The 18,450-nt window shown below is 34.6% G+C and overlaps 1 protein-coding gene across 2 annotated transcripts in view; it reads right to left on the bottom strand.

The window, feature by feature from the left end:
• The window catches only part of CDH9 (cadherin 9), an 81,943-nt gene that overhangs the window by 36,454 nt on the left and 27,039 nt on the right, over positions 1-18,450 (bottom strand). The gene's annotated exons all lie outside the window — the stretch shown is intronic.

The raw sequence follows: 18,450 nt of genomic DNA, 5'->3' as shown, positions 1-18,450 counted from the left end.
CACTGGCCATATATATATATTTTTTTCATAAATTATCTTTCTTCTTCTGATACATAACGATCTTAAAAGTAGACTTCTTAATGTAGAAGGCTGTCCGCCGAGTACTTAAAACAGACAAATAGATCATGTATTCACAGAAATTTAGGAATTGGAAAAAATCTTAACATTTTTTCAAATCTAACACTATTCTGAAACTTGAGTCTTAACTAGCCTATCCCTGCTTTGTTGTCTTCCATCATATACTTCACAATTCCCATTACATCCTGCTCCACATATTTCTTTGATGTCTCATTCCATCTTTGATTTGACTATTTAAATAGTGTTTTTTTTTATTATGGTAGCCAAAATAACAAACTTGGGATTCATATTTTGTTCCTCTTTACTTTTAATCCCAATGCTAAGATAATCATTTGCAGTCTTTTCTTCTCTGAAATCTCTTCCCCACTCATCTATATGTCTCCATCTCTATGGCTATCACTGTGGTTTTGTCTTCCATCATGTCTTATCCGGACCACTGTAGTAATCTCCTAATTGACGTCTGCCTCCCCTATTGCTCTACTCCAAACAATTTTCCATTCTAAAGAAGGTGATTTTTCTACATTAAAAGTCTGGTCATGTTACCTCTTGGCTTAAAAATCTTCAACAAGCTACAGTGCAACAGAAACATGAAATCTTACAAACCTGGGTTAGTTTCATGCAAAATTTTGTGTTATATTGGGCACACTGTGTATGTATTTAATCTAAACCTATTCTATTAAAAGGACATAGTTTTCCTTTAAAAATAATCTTCATTTTTATTATTGTTCTAATTGTTTGGAGTCTATCACCTTATTTATACATCTTCCATAATCTCATCCTTTTCTCCAGAGGCATCTCTGCCACCTTTACCCATTTCATTATCATTCTGTACAGACCAATTGTATTATTTTGCCTTGTACTATCTTCTTCATTTTCAGAGGGCCTGTTTCAGCTTCCATACTTGATGTTTGCATTTTTTCCTTTTACCCTTTAATACTCTTCCCCTTCTCTGCTCTGTTTCCTAACTAAATATTTATCATAACTCATTTAAAATAGGGATGACTTCTCTGAGTTTCTAGATTAGAACAGATATGCCAGCTATGTACTTACAAAGCACATTTCAGTGTCCTATCATGATATTCATCACATTTGGTGAAATTGCTTACCATGCCCACTAAACTGTAAAATCTAAAAGAGAAAGATTGGTATTTTTCTTTTAAATTGCTAAGATTTCATTGAAGATGACATAAAAATGGAAAGGCATTCCATGCTCACAGATTGAAAGAAAAAATATTGTTAAAATATCTATACTATCCAAAGCAATCTACACATTTAATGTAATCCCTATCAAAATACCAACAGCATTTTTCACAGAGCTTGAGCAAACCATCCTAAACTTTGTATGGAACCACAAAAGACTCCAATGGCTAAAGCAGCCTTGAAAAAGAAAAGCAAAGCTGGAGGTATCACAATTCCAGATTTTGAATTATATTACAAAGCTGTAGTAATCAAAACAATATGGTACTGGCACAAAAACAGACACATATATCAATGGAACAAAATAGAAAAACCAGAAATGAACACGCAACTATATGGTCAATTAATCTTCAACTAAGCAGTCAAGAATATCCAATGGGAAAAAGACAGTCTCTTCAATAAATTGTGTTGAGAAAACTGGACAGCAACATGCAGAAGAATGAAACTGGACGACTTTCTTACACCATACATAAAACTTAATTCAAAATGGATGAAAAACCTAAAACCATAAAAATCCTAGAGGAGAACACAGGCAGTAACTTCTTTGATGTTGGCCGTAGCAGCTTCTTACCAGATATGTCTCCTGAGGCAAGGGAAACAAAAGCAAAAGTAAACTAGTTTACTTTTAGTTTGACTTCATCAAACTAAAAAGCTTCAGCATGGTGTAGGAAACAATCAGTAAAACTAAAAGGCAACCATCAAAAAACACGAAATCTTGCCATTTGCAATGACGTGGATGGAACCAGAGGGTATTATGCTAAGCGAAATAAGTCAATCAGAAAAAGACAAGTATCATATGATCTCTCTGATATGAGGAATTCTTAATCTCAGGAAACAAACTGAGGGTTGCTGGAGTGGTGGGGTGTAGGAGGGATGGGATGGCTGGGTGATGGACATTGGGGAGGGTATGTGCTATGGTGAGTGCTGTGAGTTGTGTAAGACTGATGAATCACAGACCTGTACCTTTGAAACAAATAATACATTATATGTTAAAAAAAAAAAAAGAAGATAATAGGAAGAGAAAAATGAAGAGGGGAAAATTGGAGGGGGAGACGAACCATGAGAGACTATGGACTCTGAGAAACAAAGTGAGGGTTTTAGAGGGGAGGGGGGTGGAGGGATGGGTTACCCCAGTGATGGGTATTAAGGCGGGCACATATTGAATGGAGCACTGTGTGTTATATGCAAACAATGAATCATGGAACACTACATCAAAAACGAATGATGTGATGTGTGGTGACTAACATAATAAAATAATAAAAAAAAAACTAAAAGGCAACCTTTGAAATGGGAGAAAAGATATTTGCAAATGCCATATCTGATAAAGGGTTAATATCCAAAATACATAAAGAACTTATAAAACTCAACACCCAAAAACCAAATAACCCAATTTAAAAATAGGCAGATGATATGAATAGACATTTTTTCCAAAGAAGACATACAGATGGCTAATAGACACATGAAAAGATGCTCTAGATTGCTTATCATCAGGGAAATACAAATCAAAAATTACAATGAGATATCACCTCACACCTGTCACAATGGGTAAAATCAACAATACAAGAAACAACAGGTGTTGGTGAGGATGTGAAGAAAGGGGAACCCTCTTGCAGTATAGGTGGGAATAAAACTGGTGCAGCCACTCTGGAAAACAGTATGAAGTTTCCTCAAAAAGTTAAAAATAGAACTATCCTATGGTCTACCAATTGCACTACTAGGTATGTACCCAAAGAATACAAAAATACTGATTCATAGGGATATATGCACCCCGATGTTTATAGCAGGATTATCTGCAATAGCCAAATTATGGGAAGAGCCCAAATGTCCATCAACTGCTAAACGGATAAAGAAGATGTGTGTGTGGGGGGGTGTACCACATGATTTCACTCATATGTGGAATTTAAGAAATAAAACAAAAGAACAGAAGGGGGAAAAGAGAGGAAAGCCAAGAAACAGACACTTAACTATAAAGAACTAACTAATGGTACCAGAGGGGAGGTGGATGGGGATATAGATAAAATAGGTTATGGGGATTAAGGAGGGCATTTGTTGTGATGAACATCTGGTGTTTCATGTAAGTGTTGAATCACTAAATTCTAAAACTGAAACTAATATTACACTGCATGTTAACTAAACTGGAATTTAAATTAAAACTTGAGAAAAAATGTCAATGGAAATTTTACATACATACACATGAATCAAAATTATTTTTAATTTTTTCTGTGTACTTATCAGTTTTCCATGTATTTAACATAATGATAATATGTCAACCTAAAAAAATAGCCACTTTATTACCAAAATGAATGTATTTGGGAATAGCAGAGGAACTCTAATTCAGGACAAGCAAACTATGGCAAGCCATAGGCAAATCTGAGGAGACAAAGAGAAAGTCAGCTTTTATTAAGTTTGAGGAGGAAATTGAGGACAGTTGTTTTAAACCAAAGTCCACTGGACAAGAACAAGAATTTGAGGTTGTGACAGTTTCTCATTGGCTGCAAGTGGTGGTTAGTGTGTTGTTGCTGGAGCAGAAAGAGATCGTCCTTCTTGCAGGTTATGGAGGCTGCAGCCCGTGTTAGGTGTGGGAGATATGTTTTTATATCTTACTTAGATTCGAATACCTGTGGAAACCATTCACTTTTCAAACATTCTCTCCTCATTTAAAGTACTTTGCAGTCTGGAAAAATATTTAGCCAGAATGGTAATCATAATCACTACACTTTTCTCTGAATGATTTTATATTTGATTTAAAAAATTTCAAGGAAAATTCAGTATTAAAATTATGCTGCTGGCACTGAATATGGGGTCTGAGAGAAATTAAATTAGTTATGGATTTTCAGATTAAGTACATTATCTGAAAATACTGAATTTTAGAAGACTTTTCAGAGTAAGTATGTTGTCTGAAAATATTGAATTTTAATTAAAAAATAAAATACTTGCAACAAAATGATAGTATTTTAGTCATTCATATATTAAAATCATTATAATTTAGGTTTATATTTTATTCCTAACTGTTCTAATTCCTTCCCTGATATTTTATATATACTCTTTATTCTGTTCATTTACATGCCATTTTAAGAGAATTATGTTACATAAAAATCACACATTTTAAAGCAGGTATTTATACAATTCCATTTTAAGAATGAAAACTCACAATACTTCTTTTCTGGTGCAGGCTAAGAAAAAACAAAAAAAAATACTATCTTAAAATACTGGGTTTTTTTTTTTTTATCATGTACATTATTAATTTTAAATTATACATTTAGAGTTTATAGAAATCAATAGTAAAATCTATTATACCATAACCTAAATATAAATAACATCTTATATATGAACCTAAAACTCAGCAATTTTATAGGATCAATGAAAACAAAATAAAGTAGTAATGTTATAAATACTGCTTATCTATTATAGAACAAAATCCACATAGAATTCCTAGAGAAATATGAGTACTCAAATATAGTTATTTTCTTTAGCTCTCAATGTACCAAGTAGTCCTCTCTCCCTGGAAGTAACTTACCTGCCTCTTCTAAACTTGAGTAAAACCCTGATAACACAATAAATCCTAGATAGTTTTGAAATGCTATTATTTTCCAACAGTATCATTTTTGTACAGTATCAACAGCATCATAGTTTTGCCAGCTACAGTTATTTGTTTTTAAGAAATTTGAAAAAAAAAATGTACACGCAAAATAAGCTAAAAATTTAAATTATGTCTGTGATGTTTTAAGACATATACACCCACACTGAAAGGGTTCAGAAAATAAATCTTTCACCACTACTAGGAGAAATATATTTGTGTGGGAACCCAGCATCATTGAAGAGCTTTGCGATCACTCCTCTCTGTAGGCCATAGCTTACCATGGGAACTGAAGTCACTGAACTGGGATACCTAAATGTAGTGGGAGTAACTGGATCCCAGAGTGGCTGGGGCCAAGTGGCAGCACTCAACTGCTCAAAGGAAGGTAGCAGGATTACCATAAAGGACAGTAGAGTCAAAGCAGTGGTCAGAATAGTCTGACTCACTCAGACCTACGACGTTGGCTAGTTGATCATGGTGTTCCCAGAAGTGCAATAGATAGACAGGAACTCTACTAAATTCTCATTTGATCTGTAAAAAGCAGAAAAGTTTAAGGTCAAGAAAACAAAAGACTAACTTGAACCATAAAAACAGAATCATGACTCCTTAGTCTGTCCCCAGACTTGAGCCAGTTTACAGATGCAGACCCTTTGAATGAAGGACATGCTGAAGTCCCCTTGAAGAACGTCCCCGGTACATGCCCAAACATTCATACTGTTAGTCTTTTATTCTTTCTCCTGGCCTTCCCCAAATGGACCTATGCCTTTTACCAAAGTAACTGTGTACTGGAAAAAAAGGAAATAATCAGACATTTGGGGATTACTGGACACTAGCTCTGAATTGTTACCGATTCCAGGAGACCCAAAAAATCAGTGTGATCTGCCAACCAAAGTAGAGGTATGTGGAAGTCAGGTGATCGATGGAGTTTTATCTGAGGTGTGTCTCATAGTGGGCCCAGTGGGATCCTGAACCCATCCTGTAGTAAAAGATAAATTGTTACATCTCTCCCATCCTACAACCAAAAAAAAAAAGGGCACAATACCTAGTGGTCCTCTTTGGATTCTAGAGGTAGCCTATTTTTCATTTGGGTATGTTATTTCTATCCATTTACTGAAACACCTGAAAAGCTGCTAGTTTTAAGTGGGACCCAGCACGTGAGAAACCTCTGCAATAGGTCTGGGCTGCTGTGGGAGCTGTTCCACCACTTGGGCCATATAATCCAGCAGATCCAATGGTGCTTGAAGTGTCAGTGGCAGATGGAGATGCTGCTTGGAACCTTTGACAGGCTCCTATAGGTGAATAGCAGTGCAGGCCTTTAGGATTTTGGAGCAGAGACCAGCTATCTTCTGTGAATATAATCTCCTTTTGAGAAGTAGCTCTGGGCCTGGTCCTGGGCCTTAGAAACTGAATATTTAACCATGGGCCACCAACTTACCCTGTAGCCTATGCTAGCAATCACCGAACTGCATGTTATCTGACCCAACGAGCCATAAAGTTGAGTGTGCACAGCAGCAGCCCGTCATCAAAACAGGTGCTATCAGGCCAGCTCATGTCCTGAAAGCATAAGTTACAGGAAGAAGTGGCCCAAATGCCCATGGTCCCCACTCATGTTACACTGCCTTCTCTTTCCCAGCCTGCACCTATGGCCTCATGAGGAGTTCCTTCAATCAGTTTACACAAAAAGAAGAGTCTTGGGCCTGGTTTAGAGATAATTCGGCATGATATTCAGGCATCACTGTAAAGTGAACAGCTGTAGCACTATAGTCCCCTTCTGGGACATTTTTGAAGGACAGTGGTGAAGAATAAACCTCTCAGTGGACAGAACTTCAATCAATGCACCTGGTTGTTCACTTATTTGGAAAGAAAATGGCCAGATTTGTGATTATTTACCAGTTCATGAGCGGTCACTAATGGTTTGGCTGGACGTTCAGGAACTCGGAAGAAACTTTATTGGAAAATTGTTGACAAAGAAATTTGGGAAAGAGAGATCTGGGTACAATGCTCTGAATATGCAAAAAACATGAAAGTATTTATATCCCATGTGAATGTTCACCAAAGGGTGACCTCAGCAGATTGGAATCTTAAGTGAATAGGATGACTTGTTCTGTGTATACCAGTCTCTCTATCCTTAGCCAGTCCTGTCATTTCCTAATGGGCTCATGAACAAAATGGGCCATGGTGGCAGGAATGGAAGTTATGCATGAGCTCAGCAACATAGACATCCACTCACTAAGGACTATCTGGCTAGTCATTGCTGAATGCATATAATTATATACGTATAATCGAAATTATGAGATTTTAGAACAGTATATTCTGCCAACATTTTAGGAGTGGGGAGTTATACCTCTTTGAAGGGGGAATATCTTCATGTTATCATTTGGAATTACTCTACATGGGAGACCTCTTTATTCTCTCCCATTTACTTATTTATGATTATTTATTAGTATCAGTCTGGACTCTTGGATTTTTTTGTTTTATATCTTGGGTTATGGTCCAATACCACTGTATTTCACTGCTCCAATTTTTTCAGGCTTGCCCATTGGGAGCCCTTCCAGTCAGCTCTTGCATCCTTTTGCCACATCCCTCTTTGCTGTGTGTTTTGCGTGTGTGCATTTCCTTAATTTCTGGCAAAACAAGATACTCCACAATCATCTTATATATTTCCTATTCTAGTCCTAGAATCAGACAGTTTTTCAAGAAGGCCTGGTTCCTTTTACTGGAGAATGACATTAGAAATCAAGATCTGAGTGCTAGATATGCTTATTGCTATTGGGTTGTTGCTTTTAGAACCTCTCAGCTGACAGAACAATGAAATATATGGCTGAATACTAATCTGCGTACATATATATATATATATATATATGAAACCAGCTGTATCAATATAAAGTTCATTTGGATATCTATATTTGGATATTTTAACATACTAATTTCGGTAATTAGAAAACAGAAAGACAAATAGTAAAGATATAGAATATTTGGGCAATGCTATTAACCAAATCAATCCCAATAATATTTCTATAGCACAATACCCAAGATATCCATTATATGCATTCTTTTCAAGTACATATATAACATTCATCTGGTTATACTATATATTAAATTGGGTTGCAGTTGACCAGAGTATCTGGCCCACAGCCTATTGATATAGACTCTGTATTATGTCTATCTTCCCCCACATATATATGTATATATACATAAAATACCTTGTATTATATATCATATATGGAGTCAGTGCTATCCCTATCAAAGTTTCAGTAACTTACTTTTTGTAACAAATTGATAACCTAAAATTAAAATTGTCCTGGAATGCAAATGACCTAGAGTAGCCTAGGCAATTTTGAAGAAGAAATATGTAGGAGAACTTATGTTGTTAAATTTCAAAACTTATTATGTAATTTCAATAATAAGACAGTGAAGTATTAAATAGACAAATGAGAACAAAAATAGAAAATCTAGAAATAAACTCACAGATACACAGTCCCTTGAGTTTAGAAAAAGGTGCCCAAGCAGTTTTGTGGAAGAATTCTCAAAATTCTTTAGCAACTTAATTGATCATCAGTATTTAAAAAATGAAGAAACTTCATTCATACCTTACATGATCCACAAAAATTGATTTGAGATATAGACTTAAATATAATAGCTGAAACAAAAAAAATCTTGGAAAAAACATGACCTTGATTCATGATATTGAGATAGGCAAATATTTCTTACACAAAAATCAGTAGGTGCTAATAATAAATATAATAAAAACAATATTTTTATTTAATAAAAATTAAAATATACTCCACATATTGAATGGAGCACTGGGTGTTATACGCAAACAATGAATCATGGAACGCTACATCAAAAACTAATGATATAATGTATGGTGACTAACATAACATAATAAAATAAAACTAAAAAAAATTAAAATATACTCATCAAAAGAGTGTATTTTGATGCTCTGCTGTTAGGTGCATACACAATAAAGATTGTTGTCTTTTTGGAGGACTGACCTTTTTGTCATTATGTAATGTTTCTATTTATCCCTTATTAATGTTCTTGTTCTGATATTGGCTGCATCTGAAGTTCATATAGCTACTCCAACTTTCTTTAGATTGCCGTTAGCTTGAAATACCTTTCTCCATATCTTTACTTTTAATCTATCTGTGTCTTTATATTTTAAGTGGGTTCATTTTAGACAACATATAGTGGAGTTTTGTACTTTTTAATCCACTTCCTCTACCATTGGTGTATTTAGACCATTCACATTTAGAATAAGTTTGATTTTATAGCTGATTTAATATCTACCAGATTTGTAATTATTTTTTGAATAGCTGGTTCTTTATTTATTGTTTATTTGTTTGTCTGATCTTTTTCTGCCTTTTCTGGTTTTATTGAGCACTTTCTATCTCTCTACTTTTAGCATATCAGTTATGTCTTTTAAAAAAACATACATGAAGGAACGTTAAATGTATATTACTAAGTGAAAGCTAACCTGAAAAACTACACACTGTATGATTCTAACTTTGTGATATTCTGGAAAACACAAAATGTTAGAGATAATAAAAATACCAGTGGTTGCCATGGGTTCAGGAGAGTGAGGAAGGGATGAACACAGGGGATTTTTAGGGCAGTCAGACTACTCTGTATGACACTCTAATGGTGGATACAGGAGGCCATTCATTCGTCAAAACCCATAGAACTGTACAACACAAAGAGTGAAGTCTGCTGTAAACTATGGACTTTAGTTATAGGGTAACAATACTGCTAACATCAACTGTAACAAATGTACCTTGTATGGTGTTAATGGAGAGGGAACTCCACACATTCTGATCCATTTTTCAGCAAACCCAAAACTGCTCTAAAAAGTAAAGTCTATTATTTAAAAACAAAACAAAACAAAAAAACAGTTATATAAAAAGTCCATGTAAAGAAAGTGAAAATCAAGCTATAGGCTGCAGAGTATATGATAGCAAAGGACTCATCTCCATGAATATGAAAATACTACAAGTCAATAAACAGAAGACAAAGAATCCAACCAATACAAAGTGGGTCAAAGGACAATAGGCCTTTCATAAAAGTAGATACTTGAATAGTCAATAAACATATAGAATGTTCTCAATGGCATTACTCTTCATCAAAATGCTTAACCATGAAAGCCCAATGGGGAATACTACACATATTCCAGAATACCTGAACTTAAAAGTTAACCTGATAAGTTTAGGCTGTGAAAAACACTATTCACTTTGAAGGGTAACTTGTATCATGATCTGATAAATTCTTTTGCATTTTCTAATAAAATAAATTATATACCTAAGACCAAGGGTATGCACTCCTTGTTATATATCCACATATGCCAATGCCCCCTTCAAACACTTGTATAAATTTGTTCATATAGGTTTTATATATAATAGTCTGACAACCAATAGTAGAAATGATAAACAAATTATGCATATCGATAAAATTCAGTACTGCTTAGCACTAAACAAAATGCTGATGCATTCAGCAACATGTATGAATCTCAAATACTTTACAGTGACTAAAAAAGTTTTAAAAATACTTATGAGTTCATTGATATAAGGGTTAAAAACAGCAAAATTTATTTATGATGATATAAATCAGAGTATTGGTGTATTGATTGGAAAAGTCAAAATGACACTTTCAGAAATGATGGAGATTCTTTATACCTTGATCTGAGAGGTAGTCACTAATGTGTGCATGTGTGAGCATGTGGATGAGTACATATAAACCTATGTGACATCATCAAGCTCTTAAGAATAGCTTTACTTTCTATTGTGTGTAAATTATGATTTAAAATTACTATAAAATGGTGTTCCTTAAACAACCATAAAAGCAGATAACAGTTCATAAAGGCCATGGAATGCTGAAACAGTGCCTTAGTCAGATTTCTGGAGCTAGCTATTTGGGTTTATAAAATGAAAGGACGTGCTGGGGCTTAGCCGGTCACTGATGTGCTGGGAGATAAAAAATGCCCTTGGCATCCAGCAATCTAATGTGTCCAGAAATCCATCCAATATCAACAGAAAAATAATTGCTTGAAATGGCTCTGGCTAAAGTTCTGAAGTACTAGGGCATGACATCGTGCATACCATACAACCTCCATGTGCAGCCCTAGGGGATACAAATATGTTATCGGGGTCTGAACCTGATTCTGAGGTCAGTTTTGTTAATCATGTAAAAGATATAGCATCAAAGGATACATTTAAAGGATTAGAACAGCAAATTCCATCAATGTGGACTACAGGGGTATATTTCTTCTACTGAAGTTACATGACTTTATGCTGTTACAGATAGAATCAAGGAAATATAAATTTTGTAAGCGTATCACAGTACTTATTACACACAGAGAAGTGCTCTATTCAATAGGCAATTGAAACATTGTTATTCAAAACAGGTGACTGAAAAGTCTCTATGGGTTGTCTTAATAGTTTAAGTGAACATGTCCTTAAGTTTGAGTATGAGAGGAAGTAAAGTGAGATCTTCACAAGAATTGTTCATAGACTCTAGAGGTAGGAATGGACACATGGGGAAATGAAATTACAAAGCACTTCATCTTTCCATCTAAGAAATTTTTTCTTCCATCCTTCCTCATCCAGTGATGTCAGACCTATTTAAAAACTGTGTATATGTCAAGAATGCCTAGGACCTAATTTTAATGTCACTGACTTTACCAGTGCATATTTTTAAAGGTATTTTGGGATGAGTCATAACATCAACCCTTGTGGCCTAATTAGGGCTACCTATAAATGCAATTTCATTATCAAACAACAGGGCTTGTCCAATATTCTCTACCTGTCAAAGCCCAAATCTGCCTAGAGCTGGGGTCAGGGGTGGATAAGAAGTGTTAATAAAGCAGCTTTTATTACCAGCTCTGTAGGTAAATAACATGCCTGCTAAGTTTAAAAGTCAACCCTAGGTGGTAAAGTAATAAATAGAAATGGGAGACACACCACCAAATGGAAAAGGTATCCATAAAAAGATTTACTGTACCAGGAAGTAATGCAATTGTGCAATTTCCAAGTGGGCATCTCAGAGCAAGAGAATAAACTTTTAGTTATTCCTCTCAGAGCTAATGATGATCATTGGTGGGTGGAAGGAGAAACCTCAGGACTTATTATTTCCACAGAAGAAATAATGAACTCCTGCTCATTACGCTCTGGCAAAAACGTATGTGCTGATTTGTAAGCATTGGCCCCACTGTTTTAAATGTTCGGTGGGTATGTTAGAAGCTCACCTGGATATTCTGAGTAGGATTAAAATAACGTTCCTAGAAGATTGTCAGCATGATGAAAACATCTTGCTTATCCAAATAGGGACATTAGAAAATGCTCTTTTCCAGGAGAGTGGCGATGGCTAGAGATTGGGCTTGAGAGAAGACAAAGCTCTAATTATATGGCTTAATTTAATAATAACCTTAGCAGAGCTATCGACGAGAGAGCTTATTTATTACAGAGAGCTTATTCATTACAAGGAAAGACTACCAGATATCATAATCTCTGATGCTTTTAAAGGTCGATGACTGTGGCGTAGAGACGCAAACAGGAAGTTCAATTGTGTGAATTAAATTTAAATTATAAATTAAATTATATTTAAATATATTATATATATTTAAAAACTTAAAATATATTAAATTTAAGCAATAGTGGGGCCATCACAAAGAAGTGTGTTTTTTATCATCGTTTTCTGATGGCCTGAATATTACAAAAAAGGGTCTTCACTATGGTGCAATTCACTGAGTTTGAATAAAGGGCAACATTTAGTCAGCTCTACTGGATACGGGGGGAATAGGAGACGCAGTGCTCAGTGCTGACACCCAAAAGCCAGAGTCCCAAACCCTTTCCTAAACAATGATAACTGGAACATTTTTATGTCCACAAATCCAAACATAACCCAGAATTCACAGAATAATGTTCTTTGGTCACCATCTCAGTCAGTCAGAAGGTATGGTACATAGGGAAATTACTACATTAATCTCTCTGACAGAGCTATATGATGAACACATGATTTAGAGAATTAAATTAGAACTGGACTTGTGTAAATAATAATTCTCCAGGTGGAGAAAATATTTTATGATCTAAACTGAAGCCACCACTTGATGAAAGGACTCTGAAAATGGTTTTCCAGAGAAGGAAGTAAAGTTGGCTTTATGAAAATTACACATTCAATAAGGGCTTACATCAATGTATAAAAAGTTCAAATGGCTGTTGTCACTAGGGAAATAAGAGTAATTACACTGACAAAAGAATATTAAAACAACTCAAAGGGGATATCATCATGTTTAACAAGATTTGCAAAGGAAATTCCTATTTAAAATCGATGAGTCAAATCCCATTCATTGTCATGTTGTTAGTAAGATTAATCTTTGTAGAAAATGTAGCACAAGCTATAAAACAGATAATAAAAATGTATCTTAGAAAATGGAGATATTGACTGAGGATAGAGATTAGGAAGTTAAACAGTTTACCTCGAATGTGTTTCTTTTGCATTATTGGAGAGACCCTCTTTAGGTTGAAACAAGGCATGTGAACATGACCTAGCCTCAGTGTAAACATGCTAAGAATAAATGTCCTAAAAACAAACTAACAGTATTTGGTAGGAGGAGAATACTTCTCTTTTAAATGCTTTAGTGGACTATCTCTGGTTTAGGTTTGCCTATAGTAGTTAAATGAATGACAAAAAAAGAAAAATCCATGATTAATGAGGCATGCTGTCTGGAAAATGTCCCATGTGAGTATATGTGAGCTATTTGAGTACAAAATGGAGATGCTTCATAACCTAAATACACACTGTTTTCTAAAGCAGGTGAGTATTCATTTCACTTAGAGACCTATTCTTTAGACATGGGCTGGAGATGCAGCCTAAGGGGATCTGGGTTGCTGCACTGAATCCCTCCTTCATGTACGTCTATGGACTGCATGTATCCTTGAAATTATTAGTAAGGCTTGATATTGGGTAATATGTCTGATCAATGCAAGTCTGATTTGACAATTCCCAGTCATTCGTCTTAGCTCAGAAGGAAAGAACAATTACGTATAATTCCTTAATCAGAGACATCCTAATGCTGTTCCCACAGATGCCTTTTTCCTTGGTTCAAAAGTCCTCTCCAAACTTTCATCTTCAACACATAGGTTCAGTTTAAAAGAAAAGAAAAGAAAATCCCTAGGAATTTTGTTGTTCTAAGACTGATTCTCGTATTAAACCAAAACATCTCCATTTCCTAAAGAACACACAGTTTAAGGAGAGAACAAAGTTGAATAGTAAGGAGGTTTTAAAAACAGTAAAGAATATTACAATAAATATATAGTTAGGAAGCATGTTATATAATTGATATTCTATGTAGTCTCAGCATTAAAGATACTGCCTGTGGTAGCTTCTTCACATTAACTTCAGTGTAATCCCAGTGTTTATAAAAGCTTTTATAATTTTGCAATATATTTCCTCATTTTTACTGGAAAAGATTAAAGTTCATACTTAGTAATATATCAAACATTCTTTTCTAGAAAACCTAATAAGTCAGTAACTTGACATATATTAAGACATTATATAATTTGTATAATTTAGGCTCAATTGTTATGGAGTAAATTTGAAATTGTAACTATTATTCTATTAAGTTTTTTCTATTATATTTCAAAAATTTTATTAAAAATAAAACTTATGCACCAGTATACTGCAAGTGCACTCACAAAGCATTCTTTCCTAGACATTGCCATGTATACCACCTTAATGAATTTATCATTATACAATAAGAGTCCTTGTCCCTGTCTTCTATTTATACTTTCTTTCTCGGTAGTTTATTTAGTCAAGTGACTTTATGTGCAAATTATACGTATCTTCATCCCTAATTTTTCCACTGTCTTTTCAAATGTAATATTTAAATGCCTGCCTTTTATACCTATCAGTATGTCAAATAAGCCATTTAAAACTTTATATGGCCAGGGCGCCTGGGTGGCTCAGTTGGTTAAGCCTCTGCCTTCAGCTCAGGTCATGATCCCAGGGTCCTGGGATGGGGTCCCGCATTGGGCTCCCTACTCTGTGGGGAGTCTGCTTCTCCCTTTGCCTGCCGCTCCCCCCTGCTAGTGATCTCTTTCTCTCTCACTCTCTCTCTCAAATAAATAAATAAAATCTTTAAAAAAATAATAATAAAGTAAAACTTTATATGGCCAAACAATATTCTCTCTTTCTCTCTGAGCTATCCACTACTCATCTCTTCACCTTGCTTTTTCCACTGTGGTAAATAGTGCTATCCTTTGTATGATGGATCACATTAAAGTTATTTTTTCTTTATTATGGTCTCAACTCTTCTGTTAATATCTTAGTTCAGCTTAGTTTACCTTTGCCAGAGCTGTTACCACCTTAATTACTTCAGTGGCCTCCTACTCAGTCTCCTTGAATCTCATTCTCCCTTAGAATCCATGTTCCTCACAACAACCAGACTGATTCTTTTCAAAATAGAATCAGTTTATATTAATCACCTGCTTAAAACGCATCCATGGCTTTTCATTGCACTTGATTACACACACACATGCATACACACACATATCAATAATAATAAAATAAACACAAAGAAAACCAATAGATTACCATGGCTTTCAAGAACCCACCTCACCTTGCCTCTTTCTACCTCTCCAAATTTATCTAGTCATTACTTTCCTTCTCACTCACTGAACTACACCTGCATTCGCTTTCTTTTCTCACCATAGATTTCAATACAATTGATCACAAACTCTTCGATTTAGAATGACAGATTAATTATCTTGTTTAAGGTCATGTTAGAATTTTATTGTGGAAGGATGACTTATCATTGTTCATTCTTTTCTATAAATACCTAAATTCCAATTAACAACATTCACTACAGCTTCCTTCATTTGTGATTAATTATCAATTATGAATATTAATTATCTAACTAGATTTCTGAAAAACTTAGAGCTTTTCCCTTTGGTAACTGCCCAATTTTTCCCATTCTTGAAACACTAAACCATCACTCTTTGGATTTTAAAAATCCCCCTCCTGTGGTGAAGATAAAAAAATTGTGATGTAAGAGAGAAAAATAAATGATAGTTTTTAAATTATATTAACAGTGACAAAACTTCATAAAATCAGATGCTGGCTATGTAATGTATGTCATCATAAAATTCAATTTAAATAACAGTTTATATTGGATTGTTAGAATATGTTCACAATGAGCTGTAAAATACTCACTGTAAACTAAAACCAAACATCAATAATCTCTCATTCCTCAACTATTCTTTTTCTTTTTAGCTGTTGGCTTCATCTCTCTTTTCAAACATTAGCTCTCACTATCTGAAATGTCGTCTCCTCACTTCTTTGCAGTATTAATTTCTGATTGCTCTTCAAGGGCAGGCTAAATGTTACAATATTCAGAAGCCCTTAGTTACACTCTGCATTAATTTCCTGTCACTGCTGTAACAATTTACCACAATCTCAATGGCCTAAACTAACGCAAATTTATTATCTTTGGCTTTTACAGTTCTCTAGGTCAGAAGTCTGACAGGTCTAATCAGGCTAAAATCAAGATATCAATAGGGTCACATTCCCTTCTGGAAATTTTAAGGGAGAATCTATTTCCTCACCTTTTTAAGTTTCTAGAGATGGCCTGGTGCCTTGGCTCATAGGCCCCTCCTCTATCATCAAAACCAGCGATAGCAGGTCAAGTGATTTTCACATGGTAGCTCTCTGAAACTTTTGTGCTTCTCTCTCTCTCTCTCCTTCTCTCTCTCTCTCTTCCTCCCTCCCTCTTTCCCTCCCTACTCCCCCCAAAACCATCTCAAGGTGAGCTGATTACCAACCTCAATTCTCTTTTGCCACATAAATGTACCGAAGTCATAGATTCTAGGTATTGAAAAACATACTTATACATGAATATTCATAGCAGCACTATTCACAGTAGCAAAAAGGTGGAACCAAAGATCCATTAATGTATGAAGGGATAAACAAAATGTGGCATATTCATAGAATGGAAAATTACTCAACTATAAAAAGAAAAAAAACCCAAAATATTGATATGTGCTACAGAGTAAATGAACCTCAAAAATATTATGCTGAGGGTGCCTGGGTGGCTCAGTTGGTTAGGCGACTGCCTTCGGCTCAGGTCATGCTCCTGGAGTCCCGGGATCGAGTCCCGCATCGGGCTCCCTGCTCGGCAGGGAGTCTGCTTCTCCCTCTCCCACTCCCCGTTTGTGTTCCCTCTCTAGCTGTGTCTTTCTCTGTCAAATAAATAAATAAAATCTTTAAAAAAAAATATTATGCTGAGTGAAAGAATCCAGAAATAAAAGATGATATATGATTACATTTATATGAAATATCCAGAATAGATAAATTTCTGGAGATGGAAAATAGATTAGTGGTTGACAGGGGCTGGAGGCAGGGAGACTGCTGATGAATGAATGAACTTAATGAATATGGGTTTTCTTTCTGGGGTAATGAAAATGTTTTGGGACTAGTTAGAAGTGATAGTTGCACATTGAAAGTGAACTAAATTCCATCGGATTATATATGTCAAATTGGTTAATTTTATGTTAGCAATACTTGCACAAAAAGTTAAAGAAAGATGAAGTGATGAAACAATAATTTGGATCCTCTTTAATTTGATTTTCTTTCTTTCTGTTATCATGAACTTTTACAACACTACATAAAGAAAAGGCATCCTAAATGCTTCCAGTGAGGAGATCACTTGCCTGGGAGTATGCATTATGTAAACAGTAGACTTGTCATAGATAAACGAGTATTCATTGTTGTGCATACTTATGTTCATGTTCAAGTTATTTTGAAACTGAATTCCATACTCAATAAAATTATTAACTAAATGTGAGGATAAAATCAAGATAATTCATGCATGAACACAAAGAGTTTACCACCCATGTGTCATTCATAAAACAACTGAAAAGTTTAGACATCATATTAGATTTTCAATTAATAATATAATTAATAGTATAATTATATTAATAAATTAATAATATAATTATGGTACAGGAGGCTTTTTGTTTAGAATGTTTTTTATAAATTTTCTCAACATAAAAGAAAACAAGTTACTTCAAACAAAAATCTCTGGAAAATATTCACAGTTCAATTAGAAAACAAACTAAAAAGTAGCATGGTTTTAATAACTGGTAGATAGGAAGAGAAGAAAATTCATATGATTTTTAAAGCTTTGAATATTTTAATTTGTCATTTAGGTGACATTAATTTTCAAATGTATATTATAGCTCCAGTTGTAAATTGGGTATCAGCTGGTATGCTTAGACCTTGATATTTTAGATAAAACTGCACAAATCCCCTTTTGCTATACTATTAAAATCCAAAGCCCTCTCCATTAGCTAAACAATTACCAAAAGTGCCTATATTCTGTCACTTTTACTCTTCTCTTGCATGTTTTCCAAGTCATCCCAGATATAATTTTTTAAGTGAAGAAAATAGGAAAACCATTAACCCACTTAATTTCCAACCAAACTAATCAATGAACCAACGAACATATTCACTAACAGATCCATGTACTATTTTTATTTTATTGGAGGAGATATTTATTTATTTATTTATTTATTTATTTATTTATTGAATCTGATTCAAAAGCAACAAGG

Source organism: Neomonachus schauinslandi, chromosome 7, assembly GCF_002201575.2.
Source record: "Neomonachus schauinslandi chromosome 7, ASM220157v2, whole genome shotgun sequence".
Taxonomy (NCBI): domain Eukaryota; kingdom Metazoa; phylum Chordata; class Mammalia; order Carnivora; family Phocidae; genus Neomonachus; species Neomonachus schauinslandi.
This window is presented reverse-complemented; position numbering and strand designations above follow the sequence as displayed.